The 17,251-nt window shown below is 35.7% G+C and overlaps 1 protein-coding gene across 2 annotated transcripts in view; it reads left to right on the top strand.

Annotated features, from left to right (window-relative positions):
* The window catches only part of ARSJ (arylsulfatase family member J), a 163,439-nt gene that overhangs the window by 67,754 nt on the left and 78,434 nt on the right, over positions 1-17,251 (top strand). Inside the window, exons 3-4 of one of the 2 annotated variants that reach the window (XR_014263918.1) lie at positions 2,877-2,970; positions 8,181-8,232. The gene's annotated coding sequence lies outside the window, so the exon portion shown is untranslated. The remainder of the gene's footprint in view (positions 1-2,876; positions 2,971-8,180; positions 8,233-17,251) is intronic. The other variant, XR_014263919.1, reaches the window with a different exon arrangement.

Below are 17,251 nucleotides of genomic sequence, written 5' to 3'. Positions count from 1 at the left end.
TGGAGTTTTCTTTAAGGTGCCCTCTCCTAATACTGCCTGTAAGTCTCATAGTTTACACTCGAAAAATCACAGAGAGCTAGAACTGTGATATGTGAAGTTACAATTGTGATTAAAGAAATGTACGTGGCAGTATGGTAGCATACTATTAAATACATTTATATCAGAATTCAGAGGATAGCTTCTCACAGTTCATGGAAATCTATAAAAGAATCGATAGACTTACCAAAATTACTAAAATGGACAAAAATAATTTAATATTTAAAAATTTTAATATTTCAGTTCTAGAATATATATCTCCATTTCATTATATAGGATTAAGTACTATTTCCTGAGTTTGTGTTTTGTCAACTGTGTATTTAAGTGGGTCTTAAAAATCAAAGGCATACTGTCAGTGTTTTCCTCTCTTAGTGGCACATAAATTAATGAGGTGTCATAAAATAGGTAGTATCTTATAATTCAAAAGATAGTTATTATTACATTAAAAAAGAGTTCTGAGGAAAAATGAGTTCAGGATATGTGGAGTTAAACAAGGTTAAAGGGGTCAATTTATGCAGACTTTCTTACAGTTTTTTAAATCCTAGCTTGCCTTGTAAATCTCTAACAGAAGGAAATTTTTATATAGTGTTTTCTAATTTATTTCATCATAAAACCCTTGTCTATACCACATTACACAGGACTAGGCAAAGTATGGAACAGACCTCAGAAATTTTTAGTGTAAACATAGAATCTTCTAGAAATCCCTAGCAAAACAAAAAGGAGCAAAGAGGCAAATTAGGATCATGAAAATTAACTCACATTTGAGCCCAGTAGATATTATGTAATATGGTGTGATTTTAAATTCTCTGTAAATGACCATAACTTTCTCAATGAAAATAAATTAGCCCACAGTTTTCTACCTGGAAATGACTTCAAGGACGTTATTTACTATTTTTAGGAGAGTACCTGCCCGCCCCCCCCCCCCATGACTCTGGGTAGGCGATTTAGGAGAAGTCTCTGTCTTGCCCTTAAGAAACTAAAATCTAATACAATAGTCATCTATGAATAATGAACAGAAATGTTTCCAAAATGCTGTCAACAAATCACTAGGTGTTTCAAGATGTCCAGGGAGGAAAATACTCTGCACTTGACTTTTATGCCTTAACCATTAAAACTATGTTCACGTGGGGCCTTTATTCTCAGGTGTCATTTTCCTGAACTGTGATTCTCAGGTTGCATTTCTTTTGCAACCTGAGAGTTGCCCGTGGCTTTTTCAAGTGTAAATGGCACCACTTTAAAACCTCTGATCCTTTTATTAGGATACCAAAGGAAACCCCTGGATTGAAATATAAGTATCCCCCTAGCTTTGTCAGAAAATAAATTGTGGATGTGGCTTATGTGTCCTGGATGGGAAAGAATCTAAATCATTGTATTCAAATGACAAAACAAACAAAGCTCTGTGGTACTTTTCAATCAGTGAAAAACATCCACACCATGGCTGTCAAGTCTTGTTTCATATGTATTTACATACTTTTCCCTCACTTTTCCCTTTTAAGAATCTTAAGAATAGAGGAGAAACTGTCCCTTTGATAATTGAATGAGTAGATAGTTAATACATTGTAACATTTGCTATTCCAAGGTACATGAATTTGGCATCAGGATTAGCTTCTTAAGCATTTTATTCCTGGGATTCTTGAGTACATACACTGTGAATTTGTCAGTAGCCATCAGAATGTGTGTTGTTGGCAGGAATAAACTGGCTTACCAGAAGCAGCAAACAAAATTCTTGTGTCAGAAGTTAGTAATTTCATTGTTTCCTTTTAGCGAAATTACTTATTAAAATTCATTCGTTCTACAAATGTTTGTTAAATCCTGCTGCCTGCTTGGCAGGCAATGTTCTTGGTGCTTGAAATCCATCAGTGAACGAAATGGATAAAAATTCTTATTGCTTGTGCAGGTGACATTCTAGCCGAGTGATGCAAACAATAGGTAATAAACATAAATAAATAAATTATATACTATATAAAGTAGTGTGGAAAAGAAAGAGTAGATCAGGACAAGGGGAGGACTTATTCAACACCAAGTTTACCCATCCATTTATTCAACACTTGGTAAGTGCCACACATGATAAACGCTGTGATATGGTGACTAGCAACAGCAGACAGAGTCCCTGTTTTCGGGTAGTCTGCATGTCCTGGGAGACACAGCCATTAGTCAGATAACCAAACACACCCTCCTCTCCTCCACTCTCTTCCCCTACTTGATCCTTCTCCATAGACATCACCCTTTAATATATTTCATATTTTACTTACATATTTTATTTATTCTCTGGCTCTTCCCACTGGAGTGTAAGCTTCTTAACAAAAATAGTTTATGTCTGCTCTATCTACATCTGTATTGCCAGTATGTAAACCAATGCCTGGCTCCTAGTCAGTGTTCAATATATATTTATTTTTTGCATGCATAGATAAGATAATCACAAATATCCATATGTTCAGCTACATTTGCTTGGGTTTCCACTTTCCACAGTTGTAGAGGAATTTCACTGTTGAAAAATAGAACTAATCATCCCTAATACCATTCCTCATAATAATAGCATTGTTGTGAAATGAAGAAATTTCTAGCATTAGAAAAAACTAACTCGAATAATGTATAGTTATAGGAACAGAGTGTTAGCAGCAAAAACCAAGCAAAAATCATACAATTCTGAGAGCAAATTTTATCTTTATTACCTAACAGAGTACAACATAATTATTCTAACACTACTTTGAATGTAACAGAATACAGTATAAATGAGAGTTTCCAGAAAGGAGAAATGGGGATTAAATTGTGAATAATTTTTGTAGCAAGCCATAGAAGGGAAAAATATAAATAGCAAATAAACCTCTGTGTCTTCACAGAATTATGAAGCCAAATGGACTATATCTCACATCCTTGGGTATCTTATTACGAAGCTCTCCAATTTGGCAAAGAAAGAATTCTGTTTCTTTAAAGGTAAGTTTTTCTTAAGTGTTTTATTGGTCGTAGCATCTCTGTGAAATCCATTGATTCATTTATTAGATATGACACTATAAAACACACAACATGAAAATATTGTCCGTGGGAGTTAGGTAGACTTGAACATATTTACTTAACTTTCCATTTCATATCTATGATTTGAAATTTCCTTCCTCTCAAATGTACTACAATGCTATAATATTCTTTGTCAATTGAGTTATGCAATTTTGGATAAAATCAATCCCACCAACTTAAGAGGTCCAAGAAAATAACATATGCTCATTAAAATGTCTGTGTATTCATTCTCTGCAGAAATTCTTTAGCTGTTAATTATAAATGGAGGGCATCTTATCTAATGAATCAAATAAAAGTAAAATTTATCTTTCAGAATAAATATCCAAAAACAATTTTTAATATGACATATTAATGCTCTGGAAACAATACTTTAATAATTAAGGTTTCTTCAGCCTTAAGAGTTGTGAATGACTGGGGATTACTTTCGACTGAACATCTCAATTCTAAACAACTGTGAGAAAGAATATTTTCATAACAAAGGTTGAAAAAATAAAACCTTGATTTTACTTAATAATCTGAAACTGTATCTTCTCATGTCACCATCACCAGAACTTCCAGAGGCTCCTTTTCAACAAAAGTGATAGCATAACTCATCAGTCATGGAGACTCACTCTGTCTCTAATACATGTCCCACTAACATTTCTCTCTTTTAAGTTTTCCCTGATTGGAATAATCAACCGTCTCTAGCATCAAGAAGGTAGGGAATTATAAGCATATAACACCACATAATTCCTACTACACATTCAGACTTAACAGCAACAAAATGTAGGGGTTCAGAGCATGTCATCCCAAAATATGCCCCCTTGGAATATTGGTTATTTTGAGTGAGTTAAAGGCACCTTAAATATAGCAGATCAAGCAGGACACTTTGACCTTCCTTTTTTTTCCTGAAAGGAGGAGATAAAAATCCCAGGTGAAAGGTGCCCTCTCTGTATCAGGAGGAAAGAAGACATTCTTATCACCAGAGATGGGAAGTCAAAGCTGAGAGAAATCTGTACAAAAGAACTTGTTAAACTAACCTTCATCTTTCTAGTCACTTTTCCACAATTCACTGCCCTAGCTCAAACCCCTTTGCCTTGTCACATCCTCACAGTTTACTATCCTTTGTCCAACCCAGGACATAAGCATCCAGCTCTGATTGCTTCTTTGGGTCTTCCTTTTCCTGTGAAGGTGCCCATGCATATGTAAAAATAAAAAATACAGTCTATTTATTAAACTTGTTTTTCTCTTCTTCAAGTTTTGCTCAAAGCCCTAAGAGTTAACTTAGCATTTCAAAGATTACAGTCACAGATGCCAGGGTAAGCTATTATCTCCCTACTGGGAGAAGTGGCTGCAGTGACAGTGTAGTTGAGGGGGATAAGTGGAGAGGTTCTTCCCTTCTCTTTTTCTTTGACTCCATGCCTGTGTACTTCCCAGCACCTGAGCTGTGACTGGACTGTTTCTTTATGTCCTCTCACATAGAACCATGGCTTCACATTTTACATTCTTGGTTCCTTTATTGTCCATCACTGAGTCCCACACCCCTTCCTGCCCCAGAACTAGGCACATAGACACCTGTGTCCAACAGATTATTAACATTTAAATCCCTCCCCTCCTGAAGTTCCCTGGCATAAAGGGATGGGTGTGTAGAGCTACCCCCATCTGCTGGTGACAAGAAGCCCTGAGCACTACCCCTAAACTTAAGTCAGTCAAGATCAAGGTAGAAGGGGCGTGGGCCATTGGGGGAAGCAGATAAAGTGTTTCTGCATGAATAAGTGAGCTATATCTCCTTTCAGGTTCAAACAGCTCAACAGCTGCAAAGCCCAAAGACTTGCTTCAGTTTGGGGATCTAATTAATGCTTTCTCTCTATTGTTTCTTACCTTTGAGAATTCCTGCTCTTTCTCATGTAGCATAGAGAGAGCAACAGAGACTTCTAACAAACATTCTCTACCACCCACAGCCCAATTTCGGGAATGCCTGGACCCTTTCTTCCCTTGCCTGGAATAGAAAGCCAAAACCAAAAGCACCATTTAGACTGCTCTTTCCAATCCTACCTCCCAGTCCTCAGCCAACAAATGTCTCAGTCCTTTCAACATGTCTGCTACTGGTTTCTGTGGACTTCTCTCAAATCCTGCCAGCCTGTGAAGATCTCCTCTGTCTCTCTCAGCAAACCAAGTTTCAAATAGGAACCCATCTTTGTCAGCAAAATTGATACATTTTTACTCTCTATATTTCTTCATTGTAATCCCGAAAGCAACCATGAAGCTTCCAGAACAGAGATCAGAGTCATTGTCATTGTCATTGTCATTACTGAGTATAGTGACTGCACCAGTTTCCCTCCTTCAGGGTTACCAGAATCTGAGTCTCCCGAACCACAATTCGTAATGTTACTGAATCTAGACTTGGGTCTTAAGTGCAGCAAAGCCAATATACTGACACCGGGTTGTGGTGAAGGAAAGTAATGTTTATTTGCAGGGCACCAAGCAAGGAAAATGCGCAGCTCAGGCTCAAAAGACCCGAACTCCCCAGTGGCTTCCAGGGAAGGGTTTTCAAAGGCAGTGTGAGGGAGAGGGCTGCAGGTGCCTGATTAGCTTGTGCTCAATTCCAGGACTGGTTGACATCAAGGTGAAGTTTCCAGCATCATCAATCTTCTGGTTTCAACTGGTCTGGGGTCTACATGCTTTTGGTCAGCAAATTTCATCTGGTAGGGGTCTAGTTCCTGTAAAAACAACTTTGGAATGTGTGTCAGACCTTTATATCTTTGAGGGAACTGGGAGTTCAGTGACTCTGCTACGTGGCTGATTTATCGTCTAAATTGTTACCAGTTTCCCAGCTCAACAGCTATTCTTTGTTTCTGCATCTTCACATTTGCAGATCATTAACTCTTTTTATTTTTTTTTATTTCTGAGATATACATTTTAAAGTAATAACTAGAATTATGACTTATAACATTATACCAGAACATATAAGATTTTTAGAAATTTCATGTAATGTCTGAAACATTTATATTAACATATTTTCATACAAATAGCCCAAAGAAAGTTTAGTATTAGTCGTTTTTGTTTGTTTGTTTGTTTGTCTCTACTGCAGGTTCTTATTAGTCATCAATTTTATACACATCAGTGTATACATGTCAATCCCAATCGCCCAATTCAGCACACCACCATCCCCACCCCACCGCAGCTTTCCCCTCTTGGTGTCCGTACGTTTTTTATCTACACCTGGGTCTCAACTTCTGCCCTGCAAACTGGTTCATCTGTACCATTTTTCTAGGTTCCACATATATGCGTTAATATACGATATTTGTTTTTCTCTTTCTGACTTACTTCACTCTGTAAGACAGTCTCTAGATCCATCCACGTCTCAACAAATGACTCAATTTCGTTCCTTTTTATGGCTGAGTAATACTCCATTGTATGTATGTACCACAACTTCTTTATCCATTCATCTGTCGATGGGCATTTAGGTTGCTTCCATGACCTGGCTCTTGTAAATAGTGCTGCAGTGAACATTGGGGTGCATGTGTCTTTTTGAATTATGGTTTTCTCTGGGTATATGCCCAGTAGTGGGATTGCTGGGTCATATGGTAATTCTATTTTTAGTTTTTTGAGGAACCTCCATACTCTTCTCCATAGTGGCTGTATCAATTTACATTCCCACCAAGAGTGCAAGAGGGTTCCCTTTTCTCCACACCCTCTCCAGCATTTGTTGTTTGTAGATTTTCTGAAGATGCCCATTCTAACTGGTGTGAGGTGATACCTCATTGTAGTTTTGATTTGCATTTCTCTAGTAATTAGTGATATTGAGCAGCTTTTCATGTGCTTCTTGGCCATCTGTATGTCTTCTTTGGAGAAATGTCTGTTTAGGTCTTCTGCCCATTTTTGGATTGGGTTGTTTGTTTCTTTAATATTGAGCTGCATGAGCTGTTTATATATTTTGGAGATTAATCCTTTGTCCGTTGATTCGTTTGCAAATATTTTCTCCCATTCTGAGGGTTGTCTTTTCGTCTTGTTTATAGTTTCCTTTGCGTGCAAAAGCTTTGAAGTTTCATTAGGTCCCATTTATTTATTTTTTGTTTTTATTTCCATTACTCTAGGAGTTGGATCAAAAAAGATCTTGCTGTGATTTATGTCAAAGAGTGTTCTTCCTATGTTTTCCTCTAAGAGTTTTATAGTGTCCGGTCTTACATTTAGGTCTCGAATCCATTTTGAGTTTATTTTTGTGTATGGTGTTAGGGAGTGTTCTAATTTCATTCTTTTACATGTAGCTGTCCAGTTTTCCCAGCACCACTTACTGAAGAGACTGTCTTTTCTCCATTGTATATCTTTGCCTCCTTTGTCATAGATTAGTTGACCGTAGATGCGTGGGTTTATCTCTGGGCTTTGTATCTTGTTCCATTTGATCATTAACTCTTGAACCAGCTTTTGAGACTCAGGGAAAACCTGAGAGACTAAACCAAAAGCCTTTTATTTCAAAAGATGGGGACATAGGGGGTTGTATATGGTTTCATTAAGACCCCAAATAAACTCTTTTCTTATCTGCAGCCTCCTGCGTTATTTTATTTTGGTTGACAGTAGGAATGTCTACTACGTGCTTACCCTATGACACAGCAATTCCACTCCCAGATATTTACCCAAAACCAGTAATAAAACCATTACATACCTAGTAAAGTGTCTTGCACACTGTAGTATTTAATTAACATTGAACGGAACAAAAAAGGCCTAATATAATCACTCATTTTTGTTTTTTATAAAGTGTATGTATTATTTTAAATTTTTATTTATTTATTTATTTTTGGCTGTGTTGGGTCTTTGTTTCTGTGCAAGGGCTTTCTCTAGTTGTGGCAAGCGGGGGCCACTCTTCATCGCGGTGTGCGGGCCTCTCACTATCACGGCCTCTCTTGTTGCAGAGCACAGGCTCCTGTCACGCAGGCTCAGTAGTTGTGGCTCACAGGCCTAGTTGCTCCACGGCATGTGGGATCCTCCCAGACCAGGGCTCGAACCCATGTCCCCTGCATTGGCAGGCAGATTCTCAACCACTGCGCCACCAGGGAAGCCCATCACTCGATATCTTAATCATTTTTCTACCACGTTAACTAGCATGTGGAAATTAGTGGAACCGAAATAAACATCTCTCCAATTACATGTTACAGATGACTGCCACCAGGTGTCATGCCAACAGGTTTCTTTCAACTGGCTGAAGCGGTATGTAACTAATTTTTAATTATTTAAATCTATGTCCTTTAAAATTAAATCATGAAACTGAGGCAATGTGAATGATATATTGAATGGTAAGTGCAATTAAATCTGTATATACATTTCATTCACAATTGATTCATGTCTAATAATCACAATTAAAACTTAATTCTAACCAAAATTGCTAATAAATATAAACTGAAGTAAAAAGGCATGCATATATGCGTGTATGGCTTTCTGATTATATTACACTCTACCAAGAAAATGAGAATTCCCCTCAAATTCCTCTCTGTCATTCTCATCTTAGCAGTGACTATCCTTCTGCTACTCTGCCCTGCCCCACTCCACCACTGCCACTCTTTCTTCTGCCTATTTGTCTGTCTCCCACTCCTCTTTGGCTCTTTTCCCTTTCTCATGCTTACCTTTCCTTCACCATCTTTCAATAAATATATTGTATTTAATATCTCTAAAATCTAAACAAACCCACTTGTTGAAATTTAATATTAACTTATGTTAGTTCTGTGCACCTATCTTTAAAAAAGTCTTTGAGCAATCTTTCACGTTAGGATATGCTATTCCAAATTGCCACTTATGTTCCAACCTAATCTAAGAGTGACAAAGACTACTGATTGAAATTTGTATTTTTACCTACAGTCAAAGGTAGTAATGATATTCAAAAAAGATAACTTTATTTACTATTGCCAGATTTACAAATATCTTTGTGTATATATTTGTTTATTTAATTATAATCATATAATCATATAATGTTTGCTTGAATTATGGTTCCAGAACTAATTATAGCTATTACTGGCCATTAAATGAGGAAATGTATTTGCAGCTCAAAAATTTGTCTTGTTATATTTTCTAGTGGAAAAAGGCTTATACTAACAGGATATTAACTAGTTTTAAGTGGATTCACATTATTACCCTGCATAATAAAACAATAAACAAGTCTCTGCTTTATAGATTATGAATTGTTAAATATTTGTCTGAATTGTCAGTATTTTTTTATTTATGATCATTTTTGTAAGTAAAATCAATGTAAGATTTAAGTACTTATGAATAAAAAGATGAATCACCATTTTCTATTAAACTGCATTAATTCTTTCCAGCAAGAAGTAGTTTATTAAATTATATCCTACTAACTTCCAGCATGACGCACTTGTCAAATTACCTAATAGGCTGTGTTATGGGATAATTTCAGTAGAATATATTTTGAATTATTCTAAACTGTCTTAAATTGACTGATAAATTTAAAGAAACCATAGTTATTTTATGAATTACCTAGTTCTACCTCTAAATTTCACCTAAACCTTCCTATTAAAAACAGTTATGGTTTCAATAAACTTCAGATTATTAATACATTGTAGTCCTCCTTTTCCCTCTAAACATCATTTGACTATTTTTTCCACCATGAATTATTTTGTTTCCTTTAAAATTCTTGAATAATTTTGGGATTTTTGGTCAATATGGAAATATTCTAATTTCCTTATAATTTGTTATTAACGCTAATTTACTTCTTAATTTATTTGCGCTTTATAACATCTTTCTCTTTTGACGTCTTTAAAATGTCTTTGTAAGATGCCTTTGAGCTGAGACATTTCATCAGCTGATTTTGATGCTGTACATGCTTGTGAAGTACTGCTAAGTAAATCCTTGAAAATTTTCCCGATCATTACTTGTCTTTCCTCTTATACTAAAAAAGTATTTTGTATACTATTTACATGCAAAATATAAATTTCTGAAATCTGACTTCCAAAGTCTATTATCTCAATTTCAAGGAGTGAAGGAACTTGAACAAATAGATTTCAACTATAGTTCAAATGTTCTAATATCTCTTTATCTTACAAAATGTACTGCTGATATTCTTACTATTTTAAAACCTTGAAGTATCCTTTAAGATTGAGTGTATCTTATAAATAATGAGCAATATGACCGAATTTGCCATGCTAAAACCATTCACCTGTTCTCACCTCACATTCACAATATGTGTCATCTTAGAAATTCTCCAGGAATCAAAAATTTAACCAGTGTTACTAAATGAACTTCCTATAATTGTGTGTGAAAAGAGAGGAAATGCTTATTTCATAAAAACATTGGTAACTTCATTTTATTTATTTTACTGCCTTCTCTGAATGAGAAAACCAATCTTGATACATAAGTGGAAGAAAAATAGGTAGCTAGAAGCTTCACATTGCTGGTGTATGTCCTCTACAGAGAAAAAACAAAAAAAAAATTATTACTCAGATCCAGTTCTTTAATTTTTTGGTTTTTTGGGGGGTTTGCAAGATGAAAAACATGAGAACTTTGTAGGAAAGCTGTGTTCTCATAGACCAACCATTCGTACAGGGCCTTAATTTCCTACAAAAAGAGAAGTTTGGACTAAATCAAAGTAAGACAGTAAAAGACAAAACTGATTTTTCACAGATCATAATGTTTAAAAATAGATGTCACTAATTTCCTTGAGCTTGACAAATCCCTCAGGAGTCTCATCTGAGTCTCATCTCATCCTTTAGCTGTAGGTAGTTAACAGAACATTAAACAATAAAAAGTCTGAAATCAGTCAAATGATGAGTTCAACCACTCTTCTCCTTTCAGTACATCACACTTATTCTCCAGCCTGGAGAGACCCACACGCAGGGAATGTTGCTGTTCCTATTTGTTTATAAAATATAAAGTGATGTGTACATAATAACAAATCATAATATTATTATCATTATTGTAAATAAGACAAGTATATTCTTCTTATTTATTATGGTTAATAACAGAAGTGCATTACTAGGAGGCATATCATTGTTAAGCACATTTTAAGAGGCATTATCGGGACTTCCCTGGTGGCACAGTGGTTAAGAATCCGCCTGCCAATGCAGGGGACACAGGTTTGAGCCCTGGTCGGGGAAGATCCCACATGCCACGGAGCAACTAAGCCCCTGCACCACAACTACTGAGCCTGCGCTCTAGAGCCGGTGAACCACAAGTACTGAAGCTCGCGTGCCTAGAGCCCATGCTCCACAACAAGAGAAGCCACCGCAATGAGAAGCCCGCACACTGCAGTGAAGAGTAGCCCCCACTCGCTGAAACTAGAGAAAGCCCGCACGCAGCAATGAAGACCAAACACAGCCAAAAAAATATTAATTAATTAATGTTTTTAATTAATTTTTTAAAAAAGAGGCATTAGCTTAAACTCACTCATTAGAGCTCATGACTAGATTAAAATGTTTTTAAAACTGCATAGGTGACTCTCTAAAGCAAACCTAGTACTAACAGACTGAAATTACTGAGAGGCAAGTGTTAGTTCAATATAAGCAAGAACTTTCTAGTACTAGCGCCACCTTCAGTGGAATGTGGTAGACTCAAAAAACACTGTGTTTCTGTTATTGATAGAAATCTAACAAAAGTGGAATCATTATATGCGAGAGACACATCCAGACTCCGTGTGTTCATTAGAGCCAGGAGGGTCGCCCAGAGCCCAGACTGCTACAGTAGTTTGGGTCCAAAACCACCTTACACAGACAACGAGAAAAATGACCTTCCACAGTTTCCCAGTCCAAGCTTCCTTCCCAGCAATGATTCTAATGATGTGAATAGGTGTGTACATTATTTATTTTCCCTGACTTCAACTGAAATCAGTAGGAAAAAACAACAGGTTTGTGCCACACTCAGAAGCTTGTGAGAATACAGGCTCAACTTCTCCCCCTGGGACATCATTCAAATTTTCCCTCTCATGATTTCATCTTTAGTTGATGGCATACACCTGTTCCAAACTCTTTTTCCAAACCTATTTCCAAGGGAGATAGGGCCACCTCTATTTGTAATTCACTTTAAGTTCATGTGATTTTCTCATTATAATGTCTTGGCATAAGAAGACACACCTGCTGCCAGGGCAACCTAAATGCACAATTTGTTTCCTTAAAACAGATGCTACCTGGTCAAATTCCTTCTGTATTCTTGGTTGGCCTCACTTTTGTATTATTAAAATGCAAGCGTTCTGTAGTTTCCCGCTTATTATTTTTCCTGTTTTTTACAGGGTCTTGTTGATCTATACTCTTTTCCTTTGATTCGCTGACATTTTGTTTTTACTGACTAACTCAAATACATTTCCCCACCTTGAAAGTGAGAAAGTTTTCCCATCTTTTACATATGTCTGTCTCAGAATTTTTATCTCCATTAAAAAAGTAAAGAGAGATCAACTTCCGTAATTTAAAAGCTTATATTTGATCAAAACTTCAGTGTATGTCTCAGATAATTGAGGTTAATATATTGCATTTTTATAGAATCAGTGGAAGCCTATATGAGCATTACAACCACTTTTTAACTTGTGCCGTTTTAGTTTCATCACAGAATCATGGCTTCTTTAACATACTTAACATGGTCAAATCGACTGTAATCATTTTTTTCCCTTTTGATTTTTGATGTTTTTGATGTTAAATTTGATATCCTGGGCATGGGAAGACCTCTCACAAACCACCCTCTTTGCCTTTTTTCGTACTACCTCAGATATTTCTGAAAGCATCCTTGTTTTTGATAACATTAAGATATGTCAAACCCATTCTTATTTTTCCAATCTTTTGAGGTAGAGTCATCTATATTTCAAGAAGTTCTGGAATATTTTAGAGAAAAAGAATATCAGAAGCCATAATGTTGACATTAGATTATACATTAGACTATTCCATGTGATTATAAGAGGCAGGAAGAGTGACACCAGAGGACCCAAGAAGTGTCTGCTTGCATCATTAACGCATATTGAATATTGGAAGAGAAAAGTGTGTTCACAAATAACATATTTTAGCTTATTCAAAATGATGAAAATGTTAAAAGGGCAAAAACAGCTTACAAAAGTGAAACTTCATAACAGCAATTTTTCTTAGCATATTGAAACAAATCATTCGCAGCAGTAGAGTTTTCTCAAAAAGAAGGGACAATCAGAAACAACAGTTCTTGCCAATAAAATATTCTGCCTTTTCCTCTCATATATTCAAAACTGAAGAATGCAACTTAAGGAACTTTAATTAAGGTTAGCTCTTTTCTAGAAATCATAGGAGTTTTAAATAGGTGGCTTGGGAAAGAGGTCAGAGGACATATTCTTTCTTATGCATCTTAACCAGTTAATTACTTTTTAAAAATAGTAAATGAGGGAACCATTTCATTTATGTTTGTTTTGAATCATTATAAGGTAACAGACATTTCCAAAATGAAGTTCTGAGAATATATCTTGAAGATATATTTCTTCCATAAAATGAAATTTTTTAAAAATTATTTCTTTTTTTTTCAGAGTGTGGCTTTGTGGATTTATGAAAAGTATTGCTCTTTATTTTAACTGTATAAGGAAACATTAGGGACAGACCAATTATTGCCAAATTTCATTCAGCCAGGTGCCATTCATATGATGCAGATGTTTGTGATCAAGTCTCCCTAGAGAGCTCAAGGTGTTGCATCAGAAAAGAGTCAGTTCATAAGCCTTAGCTGTGTTTCTAAGAGCTGTCATTTCTCCTAATTACATCAACTACAAGTGTGCTAAATTCATTCATAGACATATGCTGAGCATTACATCAGAATCAATCTTCATTCATTACAACTACTCTTTGCTTTTTAATTATTAAGAAGCGTATCAATGGATAAGCCTATTGTCATACCTTTAAGTTAGGATTTCTTAAATTGTTTTTTTCCCTAAAGAAATATAATGGCTTTGAAAGAGGCTAGACGTGACAGGGATTTGAGTTTTTCTTGAAGGACAAAAGTCTGAAAATAACTGTTAGTATAAAATCAGTAAGAATTTATAAAGAAATAAATATTAAATAAAAACAAACTCAACTGATCTTTGACCATCAGATGAGAAGGCAGGGCCTTGGCTCAACTTTTCATTTAATTATACCTTGGCTGAATATTCTGGGTAGAAAGAACTTGCCTTTTTCTTATACTAACTTTTAGAAAGACTAGATTAAAACATTTTGCATAGTCACCCAAATTTTTTATTATTACTGTACTAATCTGACTAAGAACAGAGGGAATATAAATGAGAATAGAAAATGAGTTTCAAAGTGTTATGTAGTTTAGGAGTCAGAATAAGTCTCAGAAGTATGAAATTGAATTTATAAAGGAAATTAGTACCCTGAAAGTTCTCAGGTTGAGTAGCTCTATATACTATTCATTCTGGACAATTCTGAAAACCACAATGCTTTCTTATCCATATTTACCTGCACATACTTTACCTTCATTGTGTATTTCTAATGCTATTTATAGTTTGCTGTTATCACCAAAAACCACAGTTGCCCGTATTTTAAAACTTGTATTGTATCACTACAAACATTAATTTCTAATGTAGTGCAGAGAATTCAATGATCTTCAATGATGTTTGCATAATATTTATGCAAAAGACAATTTCTGTCTTTGATGATATGTTGTTATAACATGGTGTTGGCAGAGCACCAGTTGAAAACTTTCTTACTGTCCCAGGATTAATGCCTTAGGGTCCACAGTCTAACATCAAGTAATGCAAGCATATCTTCCTATTTTCCCAGAATTAGTGCCCAAATCCACATTCTAATGTCAAGTAATGTCAAATTCTAAAATCAAAAAACTATGAGCTACTAAGCTACTGAACCAGCAGAGCAGTTGGTATCCTAGATTTAAGGCTGCTGATGAGAGAAGAGAAGGGCAAGAGACATAATGAGGAGAAAACCACAAGGGGGCACAGCCTGTACTCCCACTGTGTGGTGTGAAAAGGATATCTTTGTTTCCCACAGTCACTGTGAGTGTAGGTTAGACATTGAGTTATTTTACTAGCACTCCCTAAGAGACCTACAAACTAGGATAGGAATCCTCAACCACAAGAGGTAATGAAGCAAACTTCCCTTGGCAGAAATGAGGGATAATAGTTGATTAAGCATCAGCTGACTTTCCCAAGCCAGACTACAAAGGGTAAGAGTCCCTTAGAGCCCTTCAAAGAACTAGCAAATATCTGCCCATTAGAAAACCAGCACTTAGATGCCTACCACAGAGAAGTAGCTGCAAGTGACAGAAAGTGAAGAGCAATCCACCCGTGGAGGATTAGTTTAAGTGATGGGAGAGCAGTTTCAGCTAACAAAGTAAATGTCAGTCAATTATCCACAGGCAGTTGCGTATTTACACATTTTGACTCTTCCTCCCTGCCTCAACACCAGTGGACGAAGGGCTTGAAAAGACACAGGTTATGAGAGGTTTTTTTTCCACTCCCATCATTAAGCACAATTTCCAAGTCGCTGGACTCTGGGGAAAGGAGAGCTTATATTGATTACAAGATTTATATTCTAAAGTAGATAAGACTTCACATTAACAACCAGTAACTTGTATTCTTTTTCTTATGTAAAATTCCTATGTACATATCATTTGTAAAAGAAAGTTCTGCTTCATCTGTAATTCTATGGTACCAATTATTTTCTCTCAGTATTTAGAATATATTATTTCACTATTTTCTGGCTTCAGTTTCTACTGCTGAGTAATCAATTTTTAATCTAATTGTTCGTCCTTTGTGATTATTCTATTTTACTAATACTTTAAATATCTCTTCTTCTTCATTAATATCTTAATTTCACTATGTCTAGGTGTATGTTTGTTTTTATTTACCTCCTTGGGATTCATTGAATTTCCTGAATTTGATATTGGTGTATCTGAAATGGCAATTATCTCTTCAAGTATTTTCTTCTCACCATCTTTATATTTTATTATTCTGCAACTATCATTAGGAGTATCTGGGAACTCTTCCCTCTGTCCTCTCTTTCATATTTTCCTTTCCTTTTCTTTCTTTGCTGCATCCTGGGTAATTTCTTTGTATCATTTAATGATTCTTTCTTCAACTGTGTAATGTGTTATTTTATCCATCAATCAGGTTTTTTAATCTAATTTTATATTTTAATTTTTACAACTTCTGTTTGGTTCTTAATTGATAGTAATTTGGTCTTTGTTTATATTTTTGATTCACACTTTTTCCTTAAGGAATTAAAAAATACTCATTTATATTCTTCTGATAATTACAATATCTACAGGCTTTGCAAATATGGTTCATAACATTCTGTTTCTGTTAACCTTGCTTATGGCTTATTTCTTCACATTTTTAATATATTTATTAGGGGATGATATTCTTTGGAACTCTGAGAAATGTTTAAAAATTGTGTTTTCTTTCCTCCATAGCAGATTTGTGTTTTCTTTTGCTGGGCTCTTGGGGTCACTGCCAATCCAGAATCACTTTGACTTAATTATTGGCTTGGGTTTTAAGTCATACAGTAGTATGAATTAATGCTCCATATCCATGGTCTTGGGGTGATTTAGGGCAAAAGGAATCTTAACTTGGTATGTGAGAGTTACATAAAGGAGGTGGCTGAGGATATGGACTCAGGATTATTTGTTTTGCATATGAAAGGCATGCTCACAGGTAGTTGTTTGCTAACTCTAGGAATTAGGTACCCCTGGGTAGGGCAGTCTCTCCCAAATCAGCAAAGCCCCAAGATATCAAAGCATCATAAAATATTAAAAATCATAATACACAAGGCTAGACAGGCAAGTACTCTCAACATCTTCCTCTGAAAGGGGATTTCGCCTCTTTTTTTCAGTCACTGAGTGTATTGTTCTCTGGGAAGTGAGGTCTCAGATTTTTGAGGTTATCTCTGACCCAGCCTTCTATGACACTCAGACCCATGCTTTGCCTCCAGCTCCGTGGGTGCATGGGACTTTAAAATCCAGGCCCAAGTTTACTGACAATTGTCAGGTTTTCTCCAGGCAAACACTGACTCCAGTGCTCACTTACTGCTCTGGATTTGTGTTTTTTGTCAATTCTGCCCTCTAATGGTTTTTCTTAATTTACTACCACATTAGCAATGATTTTTAAAACATTTTTTAACATTTAACCCATTATTTCAGGCATTTGATGTTAGGAGGGGTTTTTCTGCTCGACTGGTCAACCATTTTGCTAAAATTAAAGTCTTAGATTTACACTTTAATGTCTCTTTGCATGCTGAAAGTTATTCAATAAACTCTATTAAAAGCAAGGGGAAAA

Source organism: Balaenoptera physalus (assembly GCF_965194825.1).
Source record: "Balaenoptera physalus genome assembly, chromosome: 5".
In the NCBI taxonomy this organism is placed as follows: Eukaryota; Metazoa; Chordata; class Mammalia; order Artiodactyla; family Balaenopteridae; genus Balaenoptera; species Balaenoptera physalus.
This window is presented reverse-complemented; position numbering and strand designations above follow the sequence as displayed.